This window comes from Zonotrichia leucophrys, chromosome 4A, assembly GCF_028769735.1.
Source record: "Zonotrichia leucophrys gambelii isolate GWCS_2022_RI chromosome 4A, RI_Zleu_2.0, whole genome shotgun sequence".
NCBI lineage: Eukaryota > Metazoa > Chordata > Aves > Passeriformes > Passerellidae > Zonotrichia > Zonotrichia leucophrys.
In genome coordinates, this window is record NC_088174.1 from 3962702 (window position 1) to 3985870 (window position 23169).

General features: G+C 50.6%; 1 long non-coding RNA gene across 1 annotated transcript; it reads left to right on the forward strand.

The window, feature by feature from the left end:
• The first annotated feature begins 10401 nt into the window (after positions 1-10401).
• On the forward strand, positions 10402-13713 carry LOC135447751 (uncharacterized). Its single transcript, XR_010440290.1, has 3 exons — positions 10402-10458; positions 10857-10933; positions 11255-13713. It is a non-coding gene; the product is annotated as an uncharacterized LOC135447751 (long non-coding RNA).
• Positions 13714-23169: the final 9456 nt, after the last annotated feature.

Genomic DNA, 23169 nt, shown 5'->3' on the forward strand with positions numbered 1-23169 from the left:
CGTGGAGGGAGATGCCTGAATCAGCACACTCGTTTCCCCAACAGTGGGAGCATCAGTAGGTTTATTTTCCATCTAGATGCTTGTTGACATGCATGGTGTAAACCCATCATTCCAGCTAACACTGACAGAGGCAGAGAGGTCTCACAGTCATTAACCACCAAGCTCAGATGTTGCTGAGAGTGGGAGGGGAGAGGAGCTGCAAACAGCATACTGGCATCAGCTGCCTCTTTCTTAAAAAAAAAAAATCTGCCAAACAAGTTTAAATTGCTTAGAAAGCTTTGGGAGTTGGAAATAAAAAAAAATTAAAAAACTGTAATTACTCTCGGGAAGGAAGAGAGAGGCAGATTTGTGGTACTCTAACAAAGCTGCCAAGAGCCTAGCTCAGAATAGCTGGAGAAGATAGACATCATGCTTGCAGTGACTTCTCAGACTGGAAGGGGTTAACCAAGCTGTTAACTTTTCCATTCCCAGCACCTCAGGCTACCAGATGAAGTTGAGTTCCCAGGAAAGACCCCATCCTCAAATATTGGCAGGCTGTGAGCTACAGCTGGGGTTTGGCTGAGACTAATCCTTGAAAGCCCAACTGCCTGTGTTCCCCAAGGCCTGAGCCTCAAGGGAATGCCCAGCAGGAGCAGGGAGCTCATCCTGCCCCTGTCCCTGTCCCTGGCACTGTGAGGGCACACCCTGAGTGCTGTGCCCAGCTCTGGCCCCTCAGCTTGGGAAGGACCTTGGGACACTGAGCACATCCAGAGAGAGGGGCTGGGAACACAAACCCTGAGAGGAACCCCTGAGGGAGCTGGGGGTGCTCAGCCTGCAGAAAAGGAGACTCAGGGGTGCCCCCATCGCTCTGCACAGCTCCTGAAAGGTGCCTGTGCTCACCTGGGGCTGGGCTCTGTCTGCAGGAACTGACACAACCAGAGCACACAGCCTCGAGCTGTGCCAAGGGAAATACAGGTTGGATATGAGGAAAAAGCTTTTACAGGAAGGTGATAAAGTTGTGGAATGGCTGCCCAGGGAGGTGGTGGAGTCCCCATCCCTGGGTGTGTTTAACAAAGCCTGGATGTGGCACTGCGTGCCAGGGTTTGGGTGAGGTGTTATGTGCGATTCACATTCTCTGAACCTGAGAGAAGCAGTGAGAGAAGCAGAGAAAAGAATGATCAAAACCATTCTTATCTCATTTGTTGCTCCTGTGTTGTGCCAAAGCAGAATGCAATATGGAGATTGTTTACCCAGAGTGATGGGGTTTTGTTTCCTTGGCCTGTCAGGGCCAGGTGTGTGTGCAGACTGTGGGTCAGCAGACAGACACAAGATTTTGTTCAGTTGAGTGCTTGTGCAGTTTCAGTTTAGATGTAGTGTATTGCAGTATAGTGTGTATCTCTTTTATATTATATAGTATAATAAAGTAATTAATTAGCCTTCTGATTTCAATGGAGTCAGATGCATCCTTCTTCCCAGACATTTGGGTCATCTGCTTTTACAGTAGTGTTGGGGCTGGGCTGGACTCAATGATCTTGAAGGTCTTTTCCAACATGGTGATTCTGTGAATTCTGTGTGAGATCCACATGCAGCACCTGCAGCCCCTGTACTCACAGGTAAATGGAGGCAGTGGCTTTTTCATTTGCTGCAATGCTGCTGCTGCTGCTTTGTAGGGAAAGAAGAGTTAGTGGGCAGTGGAGCAGTTACTCTGGACACTCCTCAAACTGGGCTGCAGTGCAAGTGGGGCTGTCAGGAGTGGAATTTACCTGCCCCAGAGCCGCTCCCTGCTCTGAGCAATCTCAGCATGCAGCCACACCAGCACAAGGGAGGCAGCCCCAAATCGCTGGTTTATTTTCCTGTCTCTGCTTTATCTCACTGAGCTCTGTCTGCTGCCTCCTGGCCCGTGCTCTGCAGGCTGGCTCAGTTGCCAAGGGAAGCAGACATTCCTCCCCAGGTCCCAGCTCCTGCTGCTGCTGTCTGAGCTCGATGGAGATCAGGCTCTGTGGGCAGGGACACGGCTGCCCTCTCGCTGATGCAATGCCAAGCGGGCTGGGAGCTTTCAATAAAAAGTAATTAACGGTAAAGCAGACTCCTGCAATCCTGCAGTCTCTTCTATTTCTGTTACTTAGGCTTTTAAAGGCAACGGGATCACAGTGGTTTGACTTCTTTCTCTGGCCAAAAAAAGGAAGCACACTTAATCTGGTGACCTCACATCCATCTCCTGCCCTTTATTAGCACCATCTGTCTCCTTCTGCCTGCTGAAAGGAGACTCTGCCTATCCTCATGGCTGGGACAATACAAATATTGCTCAATTACAGCCATGCTCCAAATGCAATTACTCAATTGCAGTGTTAATTGAATTATTTGAGTTTAATTATTCCATTAGGACTTTTGTCAGTACAGTCTAAGCTGCTTGCTTTGTCTCTGGGCTAGCATCACAATGCAGCATCTGTCTGCACAGGGAAGGACTGATTTCACTCTCTCAGACCCAGTTAGGCTGAGGGAAGCCTGTCACTGTGCAGAAATAGTGCTCTCAGGTTCAAGGAGAGATGTCCAGGCTGCAGGGACCTTCTTTTCTCCAGTCCAAGCACAATGCTTGCTAGCAGAGAGCAGGGACTGTTTATGCAGAAATAATTTTGTCTGAAGAGTCAGTGATAAAAATACCTGTGAAGGTTTTGCAAATGAAGGGATCAGTCCTAAAAGATGCTGGGCAGAAATCAAAAGGAGCAGTTGCACAACATGAGCCTGTGATAGGGCAATATATACTCAGTGAGGCAGCTGCTAAGGGTTCCTTACAGCCCACAGAGAGGGGCTGAGGTGGGGCTGCAGTGGGAACTCCTCCAGTTCTTGTGGTAAATTCACCTGGGCAAGCAGAAAAACTGCTTGGAATTTATTTCTGATTCTTATCCTGCCATAATCACCAAATCACAGAGTTGTCAGGGTGGGAAGGGACTTCTGGAGATCATCCAATCCAACCTATCCTTGGGTTTTCCTCACTTTTGCCATCGTTCAGGACCTTGGGTTTCCCTCACTCTTACCACCATGCAGGGCCCTATCCCCTGCCAGCCCTGGTGCCCCTGCTTGGTGGCTTTGCCATAAATCCATCCCTGGTTACGTCACAGGCAGTCCCAGCCAAGCCCAGGGGCATTGGAAAGCAGCCTCTGGATTTGCAATTTTGTTCTTTTTTGACTCCAATGCCTCATTTAATATTTCCCAGCCCCAGCAATGCATTGCTGTGCCAGAGACAAAGGCTGGCTGGAGGTTCAGCCACTGACATTCACATTATGAGGCTGGGGCTGCAGAGCTTGTGCTCAGCGAGGTGAGCAGGGTTCTTCCTGTGCTCCTAGCTGCAAATACAGGCTTGGCAAAAACTTTTGGCACTTGACTTTTAGTGCTGATCCAGCTGATGGTTATGGATGGTGGAGAATAATCGAGATAACACTGCTTTTGGAAACTTTGCCCCAAGTTTGCTTTAAATATGAATTCTGGACTAGGGTGAAGCCATCAAGAACAGTGTTGGGCCCACACAATCCCAAGTCAGAAGCTGTTTCCAGTGCTCCCGCTCTGAACAGCTTCCAGACCCTCTAAACACACAGGTTTAAATAATTGCCCTTCAGTCTGGAAATATTGGCTCTTCTCTTGTATCAAATAACACCTAATGTCATTGTTGCTGAAGGCAACCAGGATGAAATTGCCTGCCTTATTTTTCCCAGTGTGTTGGCTTTATGCACTTGGCAGCATTTGGAGTCAAATCAATCTTGCTTTCCTCTCCTGGACAGGTGCTTAGTTCTGCTGATGTCAGGGTCCATCTTTAGTGCAGAGGAGGGAGAGGAGGCAGGCGTGGCTGAGAGCACAGGGACCAGGCTGCAAAGCCCCACAGGCTCAAGGAGGCTTAAATTATTAAATCATAGAATGGTTGGGTTGGAAGGGACCTCAAAGAAGACCTCACTCCATCCCCTGCCATGGCAGGGACACCTTCCCCTGTCCCAGGCTGCCCCAAGCCCCATCCAGCCTGGCCTTGGACATTCCCATGGATGGGGCAGCCCCAGCTGCTCTGGGCACCCTGTGCCAGGGCCTCACCCTCACTGTAAACCATTTTTCCCTTGTGTCTAATCTAAACCTGCCTTCTGTCAGTTTAAAGCCATTCCCCCTTTCCTATCCCTCAATGCACTTGCTGAAAGTCCCTCTCCAGCTCTCTTGGAGCTCCTTTAGATACTGGAAGGGTATTCTCCAGGTTGAAGAGGTTCTCCAGCGTTCTCCAGGCTGAGCAATCCAAATTTTCTCAGCCTGCCTCCACAGGAGAGGTGCTACAACCTGAGTTTCCCTGGCCCAGTGCGTCTACCTTGTGCAGAAAAGGGCTGGCAGAGGTTTGGAGAGCTCAGTTTTGTGAGTGCTAATGTCCCACATGCTTGGGGATTTGTACCTGCTGAAACCCAGGAGGTGTTCTTGGCCTGCTCCCCCTGTGGCAAAGCTGCCTTTCAGACAAAGGGCATTGGATGCTCTGAAGAGCAGCTTCAAGGGACAGTGAAGTACCCCAGGACCTGTGGGGACTCCTGACCAGCGGATGGGTGAAAAATCAGCTTTGGGAGGAGCTGAGGGGATGTGCTCTGCTGTACACTGAACATGTACAGCATCCCCTGAGCTGTGAGTGCCCAACTGGCTCACAGAGCCAGATGTCCCTTCCCTTCCCTTCCCTTCCCTTCCCTTCCCTTCCCTTCCCTTCCCTTCCCTTCCCTTCCCTTCCCTTCCCTTCCCTTCCCTTCCCTTCCCTTCCCCTTCTCTCCATTTCTTGTCGGTTATTGTCACAGAAATCTTTTATGGAGAACCCTTTCCTTAGGATTTTTCCTCCTGAGAAGCTGGGAGGCCTCAGGAACAAAATGTAAACAATGATTATCTGCTGCTGTGGAATGCAACAGGTGCATCTGTGATTGGCTCATGTGGTTGTTTCTAATTAATGGCCAATCACAGTCAGCTGGCTCAGACTCTCTGTCAGAGACAAAAGCTTTTGTTATTCATTCTATCTTTTTCTATTCTTAGCCAGCCTTCTGATGAAATCCTTTCTTCTATTCTTTTAGTATAGTTTTAATATAATATATATAATAAAATAATAAATCAGCCTTCTGAAACATGGAGTCAGATCCTCGTCTCTTCCCTCATCCTAAGACCCCTGTGAACACGGTCAGAGATTATTCCTTTCATCCTCTTCAGGAGGCCTCCTGCTGCCTCTTAAATCCCTTTTATCACTTTGTTTAAACACTGCAGCCCAGTCCAGGACCTGGAAAGGCTGAGCACGACCAAGACTATGGATCCCCCTCCCTTGGGGTGCCCAGGGGCAGGGTGGTGCCAGTTGGACAGAGCCCTGCCACGGGTGCTTGAGATGGCATGGGGTGACCTCCCTGGGCACACAGATCTTTAGGAGGTTTGATCTTTAAGATCTTTGCTGGTTTGAGCCTTTCACTTTGTTAAACTGCCTTCATCTCGACCCATGAGTGGTTTTTCCACCTGATTTTCTCCTCCCACCCCATCCCATTCCCTCTCCTGCTGAGGAGGGGAGGGATAGAGCAGCTTGGTGGGCACCTGGCATCCAACCAAGGTCAGCTCACCACAGGAGTGCAATCTTCTTTCCTTGCTTTATTTGTGCTGTGACTGCTTTGGGCTAGTTACCTTTAATTACTGGCTCTGCTGAGGCTGGCTGAGTCTTTTCCAGTGAATGGTTTGGAGGTCCTTGCTCCCAAACAATGAAACCACTTACCATCTTTTAATATACTTATCTTTTAAATCAGAGTTTATATTTAGCTGGTGCCTTCCATCTAGGCTGCCTCTCCACACCTGCACAGAGAAAAGCCCTGCTGTTCATAGGGGGATTGCAATGCTCTCCTCAGCCCTGCTGCTCACAGGAGGATTGCAATGCTCTCCCCATTCCTGCAGCCCACAGGAGGATTGCAATGCTCTCCCCATTCTGTGCTACAGGTGCAATGCTCCTCTGCAGCCCACGGAGGATTGCAATGCTCTCCCATTTGCTGTTCAAGGAGATGCAATGCTCCCATCTGCAGCAAAAAGGATTGCAATGCTCTCCCCGTTCCTGCTGTTCACAGGAGGATTGCAATGCTCTCCCCATTCCTGCTGCTCACAGGAGGATTGCAATGCTCTCCCCATTCCTGCCGCCCACAGAATTGCAATGCTCTCCCCATTCCTGCAGCCCACAGGATTGCAATGCTCTCCCCATTCCTGCTGCCCACAGGATTGCAATGCTCTCCCCATTCCTGCTGCTCACAGGAGGATTGCAATGCTCTCCCCATTCCTGCAGCCCACAGGAGGATTGCAATGCTCTGCCCATTCCTGCAGCCCACAGGAGGATTGCAATGCTCTTCACAGCCCTGCTGCCCAGCTGAGATGTGATCTCCAGGAGGACATCAGGTCCCACACTGCTTGCCTTGATGTTGAGCTCAGTTTTGGCAATTCCTTCACTTTGATCATCGTTATAGAGTGAAAAACTCATTCTAAGTGTGTACAAAGACATTAAAGCTCTCACAGCCACCACAGAGAGGAGAGAGCAGCTCAGAGTCCCCTGACTGTGTGAGAGCAGCTCTGCTTCTCTTTCCTGGGGGTGGGAGCAGAGCTCAGTGAGGGGACCAAGCATCTGCTCTGGATCCCAAAGGGCTTGAGACATCTGAATGTGAGTGTTGTAAACCAGGAGATGGGATGGTTTGTCCTGAAATGACTTGTGTTTAATGCAGGCTGAAGGGAGCTGGGAGCAGGCTCAGCATTCCCCAGCTTGTTGTTTCCCTTTACACACAGCCCCAGGAGCAGAAAATGCTGCAAGGATTTCCTTCAGCAACACTGGCTGCACCAGCCCTGCAGAAATGGGGCAGTGGGCAGGGAAACTGTCCTTCCACTCATCTCACCCCACTGATCATGGGTTTTGGATAATTGTCTGGGGAGCCTATGGAGGACACAGTGCTTTAAACACCATGGGATCCTTTTGGTGCAGTGACCCACACCCAGCAGCCAAACCAGCTGTGTGGTGTCCCCTTGGAGCTGGGGGTTTCTGGGTGCAGAAATCCCCTCTAGGGTCCCCTGATGTGGAGACCCCTAAATAGTTCTGTGCCAGGATTGAGAGATGAACAGACTTTTGGTTTTTTTCAGTCTTCAGGTTGTTGTTTATGTTTTCTCTCACCAACAGTTCAGCATGCTGTCTGCACACCAGACTTGGCACACAAAGAGAAAGGCAACAGAAGTCACAAGATACACAGGTTCAAGGTCTTTTAAAACTATTTTGTCCCATTAACTCTTAGAATGAATTTTATTTCTGCCTTTCTACCAATAACTAATTATTTGTCTGTTCACACAACATCTGCATTGGGGCTCTTTCTAACCAATCACCCTGTGCCACCAACACTGCAGAAAATGGAGCAGATGAAGAACAAGAAGGAGATCAGAAAACACCCAAAATCCTCCATCTTGTCTCCCATCTACCTCCATACTAAAAATCCAAAACTCAAAGTTTTTCACCCTGTGATAAACGATATGTTCTGGTTTGAAAGCAAAACCAGTGAGAGATTCCAAGTCAGAAATACAATTTATTAGGAAAAGGAAAACCAAAATACATGCAATAATACAAAAGAAAAACCACTGACAAAGTCAGAACACAACCTGACACCCTGTGGGTCAGGGTGTTGGTAGCAGTCCAGTTGGAATGGTGGCTGCAGTCCTCCTGCAGTGTCAGGGTTCTGTTGGAGCAGGGATCCTGTAGAGGGGGTGTAGTCTTCCTCTGAGGATCCAGTGGAAAAGGCAACCATTCCTCTGGGAACCCAGTGGAAAAGGCAGCCATTCCTCTGGGAACCCAGTGGAAAGATTGACTGTTGTGTCCCAAACCCCAGATTATATCCAGGTGGGGATGCTGAGCTCCTCCCCCTGGGTGGAGCATCTCACAATGGGCTGGTATCATGCTCTGAGCCATGGGGTGGGTTCATTAAACAGAAAGGACTTCTGGAAGGAGTTATCTCTGAGTCATGGAAAGGCCCATTAACAGGAGACAAGGAAAAAACCAATGCCCCTCCTGGTTTCAGCAGCTCTTGAGGATGGGAATAGAATACATCTTTATATTCTAACCTAGGACACTACCACTGTCTGTTTCACACACTTGTGGATTCCAGTTCATCCCAAAGCCTTGGGAGCTTTCTCCATGGGTGAAGGCTGAAAGCAGTGTTCACCTGGGGGTCAGGACATCTCAGGACAGGCAGAGAAACATTCCCCATGCCCAGGGTTCCAACACCTGGGGGCTGTCCCCCTGTTTCCCAGGATGGAGGGTGTTTGGGGTGAGGCTGTGTGCTCAGAAGATGCTGTGCCCAGCCCCACACGCCCTGCTGGCTGCCTGACCCTGCTCCACACAGGACAAGCTGCCAACGAGAGGGCAAAGAGCCCTCATCTAATTATTGTGCTATATTTGTACATGAGAGAAGGGAAGTGAGCAAGAGCCACGCTGCTGCTGGGAACTGGATGGCTTTAGGTGAATTGAGAGACAGGGCACTCCAATTAAGGCTTTTTCTCTCCTTTTTGCACACAATTCCTCCCTTTTCCTCTGCCTGCCTGGGAGGCTGGAGTACCTGCAGTGCTTCCCATGGCTGCAGGGCAGTCGGGTTGTGATCCCTGGGAGGATGCAGGGATGGTCAGGAGCATCAGGGGACAGCCTGTCCCACCAAGGGTTTGTGACAGCACCCTCCTGGCACTGGCCATGCACGGAGGGAAATGAAATGCACCACTCTCTTGACGGTGTTTCAAATTGCCATTAAGGGATCAGAGCATGCTCCAGCCCCGGGTGCTGGCAGCAGGCAGGGGAGTGAAATAATTGATTGGCTTCTCCCTGTGATCCAGAAGGGTTCCGGTGTCAGGCCATTCATCGTGGTGGCTGGAATGCTAACAGCATCCACGGGAGCCAATGGGTGACTGAGCTAATGGCTAATCCAGGGTGATGGATGGCCTGGGGGAGATGATGCTGCTGCTGAGTAAGGGGGAGACAGCAAGGGGAGAGGGAGGCAGCAACAGGCTGGGACCCAGCAGGCACTTTCCCCGTGTGAAAAACGCCAATCGCTTGTTTTTAAAATTTTAAAAGTTTAATAGTAATAAAATGGTTATAAATATAGCAATATAATTAGAGTAATAATAATTTGGACAATTTGGATTAGGACAATATAAGACAATAGAAACAAAGAGTTACAGACAGTCTGGGTGCCTCTTTCTGGGCAAAATAAACCCGAAAAAGGACTCACGTTAACAGAGGATTAACCCTTTAAAACAACAGCCTGTTGCATATTCATACATCTCATACATGATGCATAAATTCCATTCAAACACAGGATTCTGTCTGGTCAGTGTCAGCTTCTTCCTCTGAATCCGGACAGCGTCTTCAGGGCCTCGCAAGGTAGGAAGAAGTTCGTTTCTTCTTATAAGAGAGCAATAAATTCTCTTTCTCTGAAAGATTTAGCTGTCCTGTGGCTGCTGTCACAGTATGAGCACCTCGTTCCTTTCTTCAGAAAAATATCCTACATACACAGTTTCTATTTTAACCTTATGTTATAACCCAAAACTATATTTAACACACTACTTAAGAAAATTAATACAGCATAACTTTCTAACATAACACATATTCATTTTAATATTTGCAAAAAGCCAGTCATGAACCATGCATTTTTCACACCAGGCAGTGTGGGAGCTGGAAGGGGGAGGCTGTGGGCAGGCAGCTCAGGCAAGTACCCATGTCCTGGCCCCTCTGCTCAGGGTGCTCACACAAGAGGTAACATCTGAATTTAGCCACTTGGTTTTTGCCAGGTCTGGGCTATAGAATAACAAAGAGATGGCAAAAGCCTTCTCTCTGTCCTCTCTGCAGTACTTTTTAAAACTCAGATATATTTCTTTATTTTGAATTAAAAGTGCACTGGGGTTGCCAGCATCTTCAGGTGAATGAAAGACAAAGCTGAATGCAAAAGAGAGGACAGTAAGAAATAATAAAATTAGCAATCCCAGGGAGGGCAGTTGTGCTAATTAGCAGCAGACAGGGCTTGATGTGTTCCCCAGCACACCAGCCCAAACTTCCTGTGGCTCTAGGGACAGATCCTGCCTTGCCAGGCACATCTCTGTGTTGAGGGATCACTGATCCTGGTTTGCACTGGGGTCAGGACAAGCAGAGCTGGTGTCTGTGGTGCCCCTGCCTTGAAGGGGATGGCCACTGGGGAGGGTTTGACTACATCCCACTCTGTGGGGGGATAGAATGTAAGGAAATAAAGATAACAGTGCAGGAGGCAATCTCACCCCTGAGGAGTTGCAGCTGTGCCAATCACCAAAGGTTAGGAACAGGCCTGCTCTAACAGGCCACAGCTGTGTCCAGTGAGGATGAGTGCTATAAAACAGTGGGCGAGCTGGGTAAGGAGAGAGTTGGAGTTTGTTGGCTGTGCTGTGAGGAGCTGCCCATGAGAAATCACCAAGGTATGGAACTTTTGCAATAAGATGACACTATCACCCCAAACCATGGCTCGTGCTGAGCTTTCAGTTCATGGCTAGGCTGGTGGCTCACAGAACTGGGGCTTGCCAGACCCCTGGTTCAATATGCAAAAATGGGACCATGCTGAGATCTCTCAAGAGCACCTTTCCACCCAAAATACAGCTTCCATACCCATGTGCAAGGGAACTGATTGGCTTTAAATGGTTGCAGCTCAAGGAGCCCCTCTTGGTGTTATTGATCACCTACTGATTAATCCAGCACTTGGTATTCAGCTTGTAAATAAGATTACAGGGAAAATCTAAAATGGGAGCAGAGGGATGATAAAACTCTGCTCATTTACAATAAACTCAAAGAACTTTCCCCCTTCTGCCCCTCCCTCTAGCTTTATTATGAAGTCCAATAAAATACCCTGGGGACAAGGAGGAAGAGAGAGTAGCAATTCAAAGGCAACATCAAAAGGTATTCTCTATTTATTTCAGCGTGTCAACAGGCACAGAGAGATGCTCCCAGCCAAGTGTGGCAGCTGCTCCAAGTGCAGCAGCCCAGCCCCTTCCCTGCCATCCCCAGCTCTGCTCAGCCCAGGGCAGTGCTGGAAAGACTGGCCCAATCCCACCCATTTCCTTCAGTTTCTATTTTGATGGCAAGCACTTCAGGTGTTAGATGGGGAGTTCAGCACCATGGACGGTTCTCACTGCTTCCAGCCCATCTCTGCAAAAGAGAAAAAATCCAAATGCTCTGTGGCTAAAATCGTTATTCCTCTTCTCTCTCTGTGCTCTGCAGGGCTGTCTTTGGGCTCCCAGCAGTGCCAGGTGCCCTGCACCTGCCACAACCAGCTGAAGGAGGCTGTGATTTAATGGCAGGATGTATGTCCATCTTTGCCAGCCTTAAAAACATCAGTTTGTGATATCCAATGGCTGAAGTAAGCCCAGGCTGCTGGGGTTATGGAATTCATGAGGATTTTAAAACCTGGAAGAAGCCCAGTCTCTCATAGACAGCCATGGGAGGTTTCTCCCATCCTTTGAGGGCAGGGGAAGCATCTCCCTGCCCTGACACCGTCACAGGGACCTGTGCAGGCCCTGCCCGAAATTCAAGGCTTCTCTGCACCTCCTTCATGAAAAAAGCAGCCTTGTGCCCACCACTGGAGCCTATCCATAAGCATTAATATTTAATATGTGGTTTTTTTGTCATTATTCTTACCTTAATAATGGTGTCATTTGACCAGACAGTATTTGGTAAATCAGCTGTTTTTTGCTCAGTTTAGCTGAGTGATGTTAATCTAGTCTTTCTTTGATTAAAAAACTGACTAGACTTGGTCAGAAACTATCAGAAAAGCAAGTCTAAAACTAAAAAAATTTGTTTCCATACAGGAGAAAGTAAGACAGTATTGGGTAAAAGCGTATGACAAGTTGTATTCCTTTGGAAAGTACATTGATGCTAAGAAAGGAAAATGCTGCTTTTTGTCATTGGCAAAAAAAATTAGCACTATAGTTCTAGTGTTTTCTTACACTAGGTAGAAGGATTTTGGACATTGGCTAAACCATGATCAAGAGAGGTTTGTTTTCTTTCTACTGCTTCAAGCAAGGGAAAAAATCTCCTGGATTTAATTGAGGATCTGACACACTCCAGGTGCTCCAAGGCTCAGGAGGATGGGCTGTCCTGCCTTCCCCTCTGGGGTCTTCAGGAGTCTTGGGAACATTTTGTATAAATTGTGCTTTTCCCCAGGAACTTTTGGGGTGATTGGCCCTCAGCAGGAACTGTGCCAAGCTGTTATCCCTCAGTGCCATGCCAGGGGAAGCTGCAGCCCCCATCCCTGAGCAGATTTGGGCTCCTGGTGCTTGGGGCAGGTTACAGAACAGGTATGGGGCACCAGCCCTGCTCCCCTCCAAGGGTGTCACACTCAGTGCCAGCACTGAGGACAGAGTGCTTTTGTGGCAGTGTTCCCTCAAGAATGAGGCTTTTAAATATAGCAGGATTGACTCAAAATCCCAGATTAATTCACTTTTAAATACCAGCTCTTGGATTCTCATCCTCTGCTTCTAGGTGCATATCCCCAAGCCTCAGTGGGTGTTTATGAGATCTTGAAATTTAATCCTTGAAGAATACATTAAAACTTCAATTCCTTGCGCAGTCCAGTGATTTTGGAGGCTGAGGCCTGGAGGAACAAATAAACATTCAGAGACAATCAGAACCAGCAGCGTTTTGTGCTGGTCCCCTTGGGGCAGTGACAGCCCTGCGCAGCCTGAGGCATTTATAGGGTGGATTGAGTGAGGGTTTTCACAGCCTTTGGGCAGCCACTGAGTTCCCTCTTCTCCTGTGTTAAGAGAAGAAAATCCTTCCCTTAACTTCCTTCAGGGCAAGGGCTCCTTGTGATCCACATAGCCCGAGTGCCCATGGATTATTTCTTGGGGTAAGGAAAAAGATGAAGTGTTTGAAGCCTCTAAGTGCAAGGGTAAATTTCCAGAGGGGGTTGTGCCTCCTGGAGAAATCTCAGTGGCATCTGCAAAACCTTTCACATGCAGATTCTGGCTGCCAAGGGATGGGGCAGCCCCTGAGCTGTGGAATCATTGGCATGAAGCTTCCAGGTATTTGCAAGCCCAGCTGAAAGTCCTCTTAATTTATGTTTTCAAGCCCACAGCCTCAGCAAGCTGCTGGGGGAATATTCAGGTTTTCAGGAGAAAAAAAAAAACAGTATCAAAAGAACACCTATCCCACCCCACAGCCTCTGCAGCTGGGCTGGAATGGCTGGGGAGTAAGGCCTGCAGCCTCGTTTCCCCAGCAAGAAGAGACCTCTCCAGCCTTCAAGGCACCCACAAGAATTCACAGCCAAGCTGAGAAAAAAAGAAAAAAAAAAAAGTAAGTCTTCTCCTATCCAAAAAGGTGAAAAGACAGGACAAAGTTAAAAGGAACTCCACAAATGACTGCTGAGAACAGAAATACCCTGTGTAACCATGGCTTCCTCACCACCTGCATGCTGCAGCCACAGCCTGGGAAATGCCCAGGAAAGTGTTCCACTGCTGGCTGTGGGTGATGCTGGGGACAGTGATGCCCTCAGCCCAGGGTGGGGGTCCTTGAAAGTGCCTGAGCCGGGACAGAGAAGCAGAAATCCAGAAACTTCAATGACCTCTTGTCCCCGAGGTGCCTGAAGGAGCTCAGGCCTCTCCTGCCAGAGCCAGCCCCAGTGGAGGGGCTTTGCTGGCTGGTGTTACAGCCGGAATCCTCCTGGGACAGGCAAAGGCCACCCTGCCCCAGCACAGCCCTTCTTTCAGCCTGTTGGGTGCCTTTTCTTACACACTGGCAGAGAGCACCCAACACTTGTGCTGTCATCTTATCACAGGGGTTCCACGCTGTTGTCTCCTATCACAAAGGTTTCACACCTTCTTGGTGTTTCTCATGGGCATCTCCTCAGAGCACTGACTTTTTCTTCTTCACAAAGCAGCCAACTAACTCCAGTTCCCTTCTCACCCAGCCACCCCACTCTTTGATAGCATATTCTTCTCACTGCTTAGAGCTGTGGCCTGTTAAAGTCAGGCCTGTTCCTAATCTGTGATAATTGGCCCAGATGCAGCTCCTTAGGTATAAGATTACTTTCTACACTATCTTTATTTTCTTATATTCTATCCCCCTACACACATGAGGCTCCCTGCACACCCTAGAGCCCCAATCCTGCTGCCACCAGCCCTTCCAGGCCCTGCACCTTGGAGGGATTTATCATGCAGGCAGGCAACAGGGGAATAAACACATGCCAAGACTGAGAATGGCAATGTCTGAATGCCTCCAGTTCCTTCCTCCAAATAAATCACTGTGACTCTAATTACCACACTTGCCCTGGCTACACACCGGCTTAATATGGAAAATGAGTGTGGAGCATTTATTGCTGCTGATCCTAGAGCCTTCATTTTTGATATTAAACCAGGTTTAATTCATTGCAATGCAGATTAAAGTAAGGCAGGCCGTGGGCAGGTTTGCTTGGAGAGGGTTTGGTTGCTCCCTACCCCAGGATGGTGCTGGCCCTGCTCCCCTCTGTGCTGACTCTGTGTCAAGCCCTGCCTGAATCCTGTCTGCGTTCACCACCATACCTCCCCTGCATGTGGATTTATGGTTGTTTAGACACCAGGACTAGGGAGACTGCTGTAAATGTGTTCTTTTCACTGAAGGGACAGGTTGCAGCAGAGCTTATAACCCTGCTAGATGCAGCAGAAGTGGTGGTTTGTGAGGTTTTAAGCTTTCCTAAATAGATGGCCATGCCTGTCAGTATGAATCAGCTCTTGCTTTCAGAAAAGCTTTCTTTCTTTATTTTGTTACAAGAGCCCTTGACCTTCAGTGACTAGTTTGCATTGAATCTTCAACAATTGTGAAATCATTTCTCACACAATCTGGGAGCGTGCTGCAGAGCCCAAACCTTTTTTTGCCCTATTTTGCAGTACAGCTTCTGCAGGGTGATGGACATTGGCTACTTACACAGGAGCTTAGTCATGGGTGTAGGCACAGTTTGGGGTCACTGGGATGGGGCTGTGGGCACAGTTTGGGGTCACTGGGATGGGGCTGCGGGCACAGTTTGGGGTCACTGGGCTGGCCCAGCCCCATCCCCAGTGGGCACAGCTGTGACAGCAATGAGCCATGGAGTGCCCAGGTGTGCTGAGCAACCACCAAAGGGAGCAGAGGGCACACAGGGGCAGGGCATCAACATGAGGGGTGTAAAGTGTTGGGCTAAAGAACAAGAGGAGCAGATGCTTGAAACCCTCTGAGGTGAGATGATGCTACTCTGTGTGGGCAGGCACCTGAAGCCTTCTGATGAGGTTTGGTGTCACTTTGTATGGGTTGAAGCCTTCTGAAGTTGTATGGTGGCACTCTGTATTGTGGCTGTCTTGACTGTGGCATATGCTGTGACACATGGGGTCTCAAAGTGATTTTCAGAGCAGGGGAGGGAGCAAAGAGGGTCCAGGGATGAGAAGACATGGAGCAGATGCAGGTCCACTGAGCTTATGGTTCACCCTGAGGAGGGCAGCAGATGGGGAAAGGCTGAGTCAGGGGAAAGGGAAAATCAGTGTAAGGCCAGCCTGACCAGCAGGGCACCCTGGTGGCACTGGTGACATCCCAAACAGCCCAGCTTCTTGCACACACACCTGGTGACACCAGGCTGGGCACCAGCATCTGCTGCTCTGTCCTTACAGGAGGGACCTGCACCGGCTCCACCCATCCATCCAATGCTTCCCCATTTCCCCATCACATCCCTGGCGGCAGCTCAGGTGCCTGTGGAGTGCGATTCATGCGGAGCACGGCAGAGGGAGGAGTGGCCACTGCTGAATAATTCATCCCTGCCGCAGCAGAGTGTCCCCTCCCGGGGCAGAGGAAGAGGAGGATGTCACCTCGGGCTGGGTGTTGTCACAGACATCTTTTTATGAAAAATCTTTCCTTAGGATTTTTCTCCTGAGAAGCTGTGAGGCCTCAGGAACAAAATGTAAACAATGGTTATCTGCTGCTGTGGAATGCAACAGGTGCATCTGTGATTGGCCCATGTTAGATGTTTGTAATTAATGGCCAATCACAGTCAGCTGGCTCGGACACTCTGTCTGAGATACAAGCCTTTGTTATTCTTCTTTCTTTTTCTATTCTTAGCTAGCCTTCTGATGAGAACCTTTTCTTTTATTCTTTTAGTGTAGCTTTGATGTAATCTGTATCATAGATTGGATCAAGCCTTCTGAAACAGGGAGTCAGATCTACGTCTCTTCTCTCACCCTAAGACCCCTGTGAACACAGTCACAGGGTGCTGTCCCTGTCCCTGGAGGGGGAATGAGGATCTGCCCTCCCTGCTTGGCCAGGGCATCTGCAGCCCTGGGGCATCAGGACAGCCCTCCCGTGGCAGCTGCACATCTCAGACTCCCTCTGTGCACCCATGGAGTGCCAAGGCTGGGATCCATTCTTCTGAGCACACCTGGGCAGAACGTGTCTGTGATTTGGGGCACACGAGGAGGGGAGTCCTGGATGAATTAGCTGGCTGGAGGGAGGAATCAGTCTCTGGGGCATCAGTGTTTTATCTTCCCCAGCTCTGCAAACCCCACTCTCCTCCTGCCACCACTGATGTACATCTGATGGGAGAGGAGCTGGGCCTGGGCAGGGCAAGAAAGGAGAAGAGAAAGCACAGAAAGGAAAGGGAAACAGAGTGAACCTACATGGCTCACCCTGGCATCTCCTTCCCTCTCCAGGCCAGCCCTGAGCTTGTGCCTGGTGGTGGGACAGAGGATGGGCAATGCACCCCAGAGCTGACCCAGCAGGCGCGACGAGCCCAAAGGTGCCCCGAGGAGGGAGATGTGCAGCTGGCAGGGCCCTGTCCCAGCCCAGGGACAGAGCAGGGAGGTGGCAGTGCTGCACATCGCCATGGCAACCCGCGGAGACGGCTCCTTGCTGGAATCCCGACTCTCGGGATGAGACCCGGCAAACCACGACCCCAGCAGAGACAGACAGACAGGCTCGGGCTGGGCTCCCCTGCTGGGGACTGGCCACAGGATGTCTCTGCCCTCCAAACATGGATTTGCTAATCCTCTCTGGAGGAGTTTTGTGCCAGAGGTTCTGCTTCTGACAGGGCATCAGTGTTTCTCTGCATGGAGGTTTCCACCCTGACTCCTGTTGGGAAGGTTCTCTGCTGGTGAAACTCTCCGTGGAGCCTTGGTTGGTGCATGGCAAGGGAGAGGCTGTGTCAGAGCTGGTGTCCCCTGTGCTGGCAGAGCTGCTGCTTAGGGACATGTTCCTGCATTTCTAACACTCTGGAGATTTGGTCCAAGGAGATCCTCAGAGGAGATCAGCAGGAGATGCTCTTGCAAGGCGCAGTGTTTCTGCTCCAGTGGGGTGTGTCCCCATCCCCTGCTGTGGTGACACGCAGGTGCCTGGGTACCCCCACTCTTCCATCTTATCAGCATGGTCCCACATAGAATCAGAGCATGGAGGGAAGATTGGGACTTCCCAGCTTTGTTCCTGCTGTGGTTCCATCCACATCTCCTGGTGTAGGAACCCAGAACATCCCTCTGCTGTCCAGGACAGCTTGGACCCCTGCCAGGGGGCTCAGAGACCCTGGCACAGAGCCCAAAACACCTGGTTTTCATTATGACCCACAGAGCAAATGACCAACCTTAGATGAAGTTATCACGGGGTGGAAAAGTAGATTTTGGGGTTTCTGGTATGGGGGCTCAGGAGGCAAGATGGAGGGAACTGGGCATGTCCAGCCTTTCTCCTTCTTCTTCTTTGCCTCCATCTTCTGCTGTGATGTTGGCACTGACAGATTGGTTTAGAGTAGAAGTTCACTGTCTAACATAGGTGATAGGTATTGGAAGGTAATTGTAAATATTGTACATGTAGTTTTTAGTATAAAGACATAACACTGCCCAGGGCAGTGAGAGTGCCTGGAACTGTCCTGCTGGATGGACCTTGGCTGGACAGGAGAAAAAATGTTACAGATAAGAAACAATAAACAACCTTGAGACCGAGAAATGAAGAGCTCTAACTCCTTCTTCAAGCACCGGGCTGGGAAAAGAGACTTAACGACCTCGGGGTCACAGCAACCAGCGAAAGATTCTGAGATCCTGGGAGAAGAGGCTTTGAGGAGCCCCATTTTAGGAGAAACTCCTGGGGCTGGGTGCAGGCAGTGCTGCCTGTCACATTTCCCACCCTCCTGATCTGCCTGGTGCTGAGCTCCTGCCCAGTGAGCATCCCCAGCCACAGAGCCACTGTGTCCCAGCACGTCCTTGGGACATGGAGCACATCACAAGGCTTCCCAGGAGCCTGGCATGGGCACAGTGCTGTGCCAAGCCTTCCCCAGAGCAATGGCCAGTGTGTGATGAGTCTGTGCCTGGTCAGTGTGATCTCCCCATCTCTGCTGGTGTCTGCCCTTCATTCCCAGCTGAGCCATTTAACACACGGCTGCATGTGCCATCACATCAACCCTTTGCCCCCTCTGCCCAGCTCCCTGTCCCCTGCTCAGTGCTGGACCCCTCAGCACTCCTGCCTTCCCTTTCCTCAGCTCTGCTCCCCCTTCCAGCCTTCCCCAGAGCTCACATTTATTTGGGGCTGATTTGTGCTGTGGCAGAGGTGCCATTAGGGCTCTTGTTAGCAGATAGGGAAGGATGCCTGCTGTGTGCCCGTGGCTGGGTGAGGGCAGTAAATAAGGTTTCACTCTATTACAATGATTGGGAAGTGTTGAAGGAGAGCAGCAGGCTGGCAGAGCTGCAGAGGAGGTGTCCTCCAAGGGGCAATTGTCACACAGCATCCTGCCAGCTGTCCCCATTTGTCTTCCTGTCTTGCCAGAGATGATATCGAGCTCCTTGTGCTGCTCGAGGTGCTGAGGTGGCCACAGGTGTCCCTGGGGCTGTCCTGTGGGACAGGACAAGGGGAAGGACTCCTTCAGCAGCAGGAGCTCAGGCACTGTGCTGGATTATGGGCAGAAAATCTGCTTCCAGGGGATCGTGGAGGAATGTAAAGCATGGGAAGGGTCTGAGCTGCCACAATGGCATGGAGCCAGAGCTGCAGCTGCCCCTGGCTGGGAGGGATGCAGAGGGTGCTGGAGATCCCCACTCCTGCCATCTCCCTTTCTCACTCGAGCATCTCTGTGTGCTGGTTGCACCCCCAGCCCAGCAGCAGCTCTGCTCTCCTCTCCTGGCTGGGTGTTGGGACACTTAATTCATTAGCATTAACGAGGTGTGCCTGGCTGTGCTGCAGCAGCTCCGTGGCACAGCTCAGCTGGAGGAGTCTCAGCCCTGGGAGATGCTCACAGAGCGAATGTGCTGTGCTTACAGCCCTCTCTTCCCCCTGCTGCTGAGTCACAGCCAGGCTTAGCTGCAAAACAGGCTGTGGAGCCCTTGTGGAGGGTTTATGGGGTCCCTGGTCCATTGCAGGGTGTCTGAGCAGCTCCAGGGGCCCTGCAATGGGCCAGGTTGGCAGCAGGGCTGAGCTCAGAGGCTCTGAGGTGCCCCAGACACACAGGCAGCATCAGGAGAGGGGCAGTGCTCTCTGAAGGACTCACAGTCCTTAACTCATCCCTCTGAAGGGCAGCACCAGGTGCCTAAAATTAGACTCCCACCTCCTAATTTAGGTAGTTCAGAAAATAGGCTGGTTTGTGTATTCCTTTCTCCCTACCCTGCTGGCACAGCTCAGCATCCAGAGACTTCCAGGGAGCTGCTCTGTTCTCAGGCAGCTCGGAGCACTCCAGCAGCACCCTGTGAAGGAATCCCAAATGTTCCTGTATCCCTGGTTAACCCTGAGCAGGAAAAGAGGAGCTGTTGCTCCATCTCTGAAGGGGAGAGCCCTCCTGGTGCTGCAGGAGCCTGATTTTAACCAGAATTACCAAAGAGCAGCCTGATCCTGGGCCTCAGCTTACCCATGGTGGGCTGGGGCTGCACCTCAGCCTGAGGGGTTTGTGATACCCCAAACCAGTCCCTGCAGCACCTCCCTGCTGCCCCTGCACAGCTGGATCCTGGGGTGCCAGGGCTGTGTCAGGGTGCCGCAGGCAGGGACAGAGCTGGCACCATGTGTAGCCATGACATTGTCTGGAAAATCCTTTCCTTAGGATTTTTCCTCCTGAGAAGCTGTGAGGCCTCAGGAACAAAATGTAAACAATGGTTATCTGCTGCTGTGCAATGCAACAGGTGCATCTGTGATTGGTCTCATGTGGTTGTTTGTAATTAATGGCCAATCACAATCAGCTGGCTTGGACTCTCTGTCCCAGACACAAGCCTTTGTTATTCATTCTTTCTTTTTCTATTCTTAGCTAGCTTTCTGATGAAATCCTTTCTTCTATTCTTTTAGTATAGTTATAATATAATATAATATAATATAATATAATATAATATAATATAATATAATATAATATAATATAATATAATATAATATAATATAATATAATATAATATAATATAATATAATATAATATATATCATAAAATAATAAATCAAGCCTTCTGAAACATGGAGTCAGATCCTCATCTCTTCCCTCATCCTGGGACCCTTGAGAACACCATCACAACCATGCTCCCGAGGGGCAGCTGTGGGGAGATGCTGGGGCAGCAGCACCCTGGGGATGGCTGTGAGCTGGAGGGCCCTGAGATGTTGCAGTGACAGGGCTGCTCTCCATATGGCAACCTCTGGAACCACCAGAGTGGTCCCACCCCTCTGGATCCCAGGACAGGGAACTGACAGAGTGGGGAAATGCTGGACATGGCCAGTGGTGTGCGGGCACAGCTGGGGCTCCAACCCTGTGTGAAGGGAGCCACGGGGACATAGCAATGCCATCCTGGTCCCTGTCCCCATGCCTGGGGAGGTGGTGACAGCCTGGCAGCTCCTCACACGAGCCTGCAGCTGCAGAGAGCTGCACGTTTCATAGTACACGTGTCCCATTAAGAAAAAGATCAGAGTTCCCAGGAGCTAAAAATAACAGCAGGCAGTGGAGTTTGTCCAGGAGACAGAGAGGGATGCGGGGGTGAGGAGCAGAAGGTGTAATTTCACTGCTGGCTCCAGCAGTGACAGGGTGCAGGAGAAGGGAGTGAACCAATCCTGCCCTGGTGCAGGAGATCACTGCTGAGGGAGCAGCCTGGGGCTGTGGTTACTGAGCTCCAGACCCACTCCTGTCACACCTGAGGCACTGCAGGGTGCAGGGGGTGCCCTGGGGCTGTGCCAGGGTGCAGCAGGCAGGGACAGAGCTGGCACCATGCTCCCAAGGGGCAGCTGTGTGGAGATGCTGGGGCAGCAGCACCCTGGGGATGGCAGTGAGCTGGAGCACCCTGAGATGCTGCAGTGACAGGGCTGCTCTCCATATGGCAACCTCTGGTGCTGAGTGAAGGAGTGAGTGCAAACACAGATCCTAATTGCCACAGCTCCTCCACAGCCAGCTCTGCCTGCTCTCCCCAAGCTGTCAGACGCTCTCTGGCAAATGCCTCCATCTCTCTTCCATGGCTGAATTGAAGCTATTTGCTCTCTCCTCAAGATCCAGCAGCTTCTGTTTTACCACTAGTTGAACAGCTGGGAGAGAGCAGCAGGAGTGAGGAGGGGGGAAACCCCTGGAGCTCCTTTTGGCGCAATCCTAAATCCCAATTCCTTTAGGACCAGAAAATCCAAGCCCTGTGAGAGAGAGAGAACAGAGGCCAATGCCTGTCCTGGGCCAAGGAAGCCCCTGGCCTGAAGCAAGCTCTGCTGGAGAAATGACCTTCATTCCCTGAATGTTGTCAGTGGCAGGAGGAATGGGATGGGCAAAAGAATTTGCTCTTCAAGGTTATTTAACTCATTACCCTCCAGGTCCTGCATCCCAGCATGGGTTGGAGCACCTGGCAGCGCTCAGATCATTCTGTAGGGATAGGCTGAGATGGGGGTATCCAGCCTGGAGAGGCAAAGGCTCCAAGGGCACCCTACAGCCCCTTCCAGTGCCTAAAGGGACTCCAAGAGAGCCAGGGAAGGACTTTGGGCAAGGACCTGAAGTGACTGCACAAGGGGTAAAGGCCTTAAGCTGAAAGAAGGCAGGGTTAGGTTAGACATTAGGAATAAACTCTTTACTGTGAGTGTGGTGAAGCCCTGGCACAGGCTGGAACAAGAGGATTTTTAAGGTCCCTTCCAACCCAAACCATTTTGTGATTCTAACCCCAGGCTCCCACCACAGCCTGGAAGGCAAACCACAAAAGAAAAAAAAACCAAAAAAACAACCTAAAGGAACAAACATGGTAACAGGTCCAATTAGCAAAGGCATTTGGCTTCCCAGCACCACTCCCCATGGCTGCTGGCTTTTGGAAGGGGCTGGGTGAGATGAGTGGCAGCTCCAGCAGCTCTGTGCAGATGGACACATCCACTCTCTATCTGGAGAGCTCTTGTTCCCCCAGCCAGCCCTGGCACTCCTCAGCTGCTGCAGAACAGATCCAGCATCCATCACCTCTCCTGCTCCCAGCCCCACCCTGCTGGGACCCTGGGGTGGGTCAGCACCCACAGCATCTCCAGGGTGGCTGTTCCTGAGTGCTGCATCCCTGCAGGAGCTGGGCTTGGAGCCCCAGGTGTGCAGTTACTCTGCCCCAGGGCTTTGGGGTTCCTGCATTTGGGGGCTCATATGCTCAGCATCACTTCCCTAGGTGCCTGTGCATGTCTGCCCCTTGGCTGCCCTCAGCTTTGGGGTGAAACCCAAAATCTGTTTAAATCTGAGATTCCCAAAGCTGATATCCAACAGGTTTCTTGAAAACCAGCAACTGAGAGGAAGATGGAAACTTCTTCTTGCCCTCCATAGTGGGGAAAAAATCTGGTCTGAAGTAGGAGGCAAGTTCCCTTTGGTACCTGTCAAGGGGGACTTCCATGATCCTCATGGGTCCCTTCCAGCTCAGGATATTCTGTGATGTCCACTGAAATAATTGCAGGTGCCAGGCTGTCCTGCCTGCTGTGATGAACCCTTTGGAAAAGGCAATGGTTCCCCATTGCTCCCAGCCCTGCTTCCTTGTGCTGCTGCTCTCCTCCCAGCTGGTGAGCCTGTTGATTTTATAAATTGCTCATTCTCAACATTGACAGAGCTGTTTGCCTCCCACCCCACTGGGCTTTGCAAGCTTTTTGGTTTTTTTTTCTTGACTTAATGGGATGTTTACTCCACAACAGCCTTCCCTCCACAGCCAGCAGGAGGAACTCTGAGCCACCACCCCAACAACCTGCTGGCTTTCCCACTGAGCTGGGGGTACACATGAGTTTCCT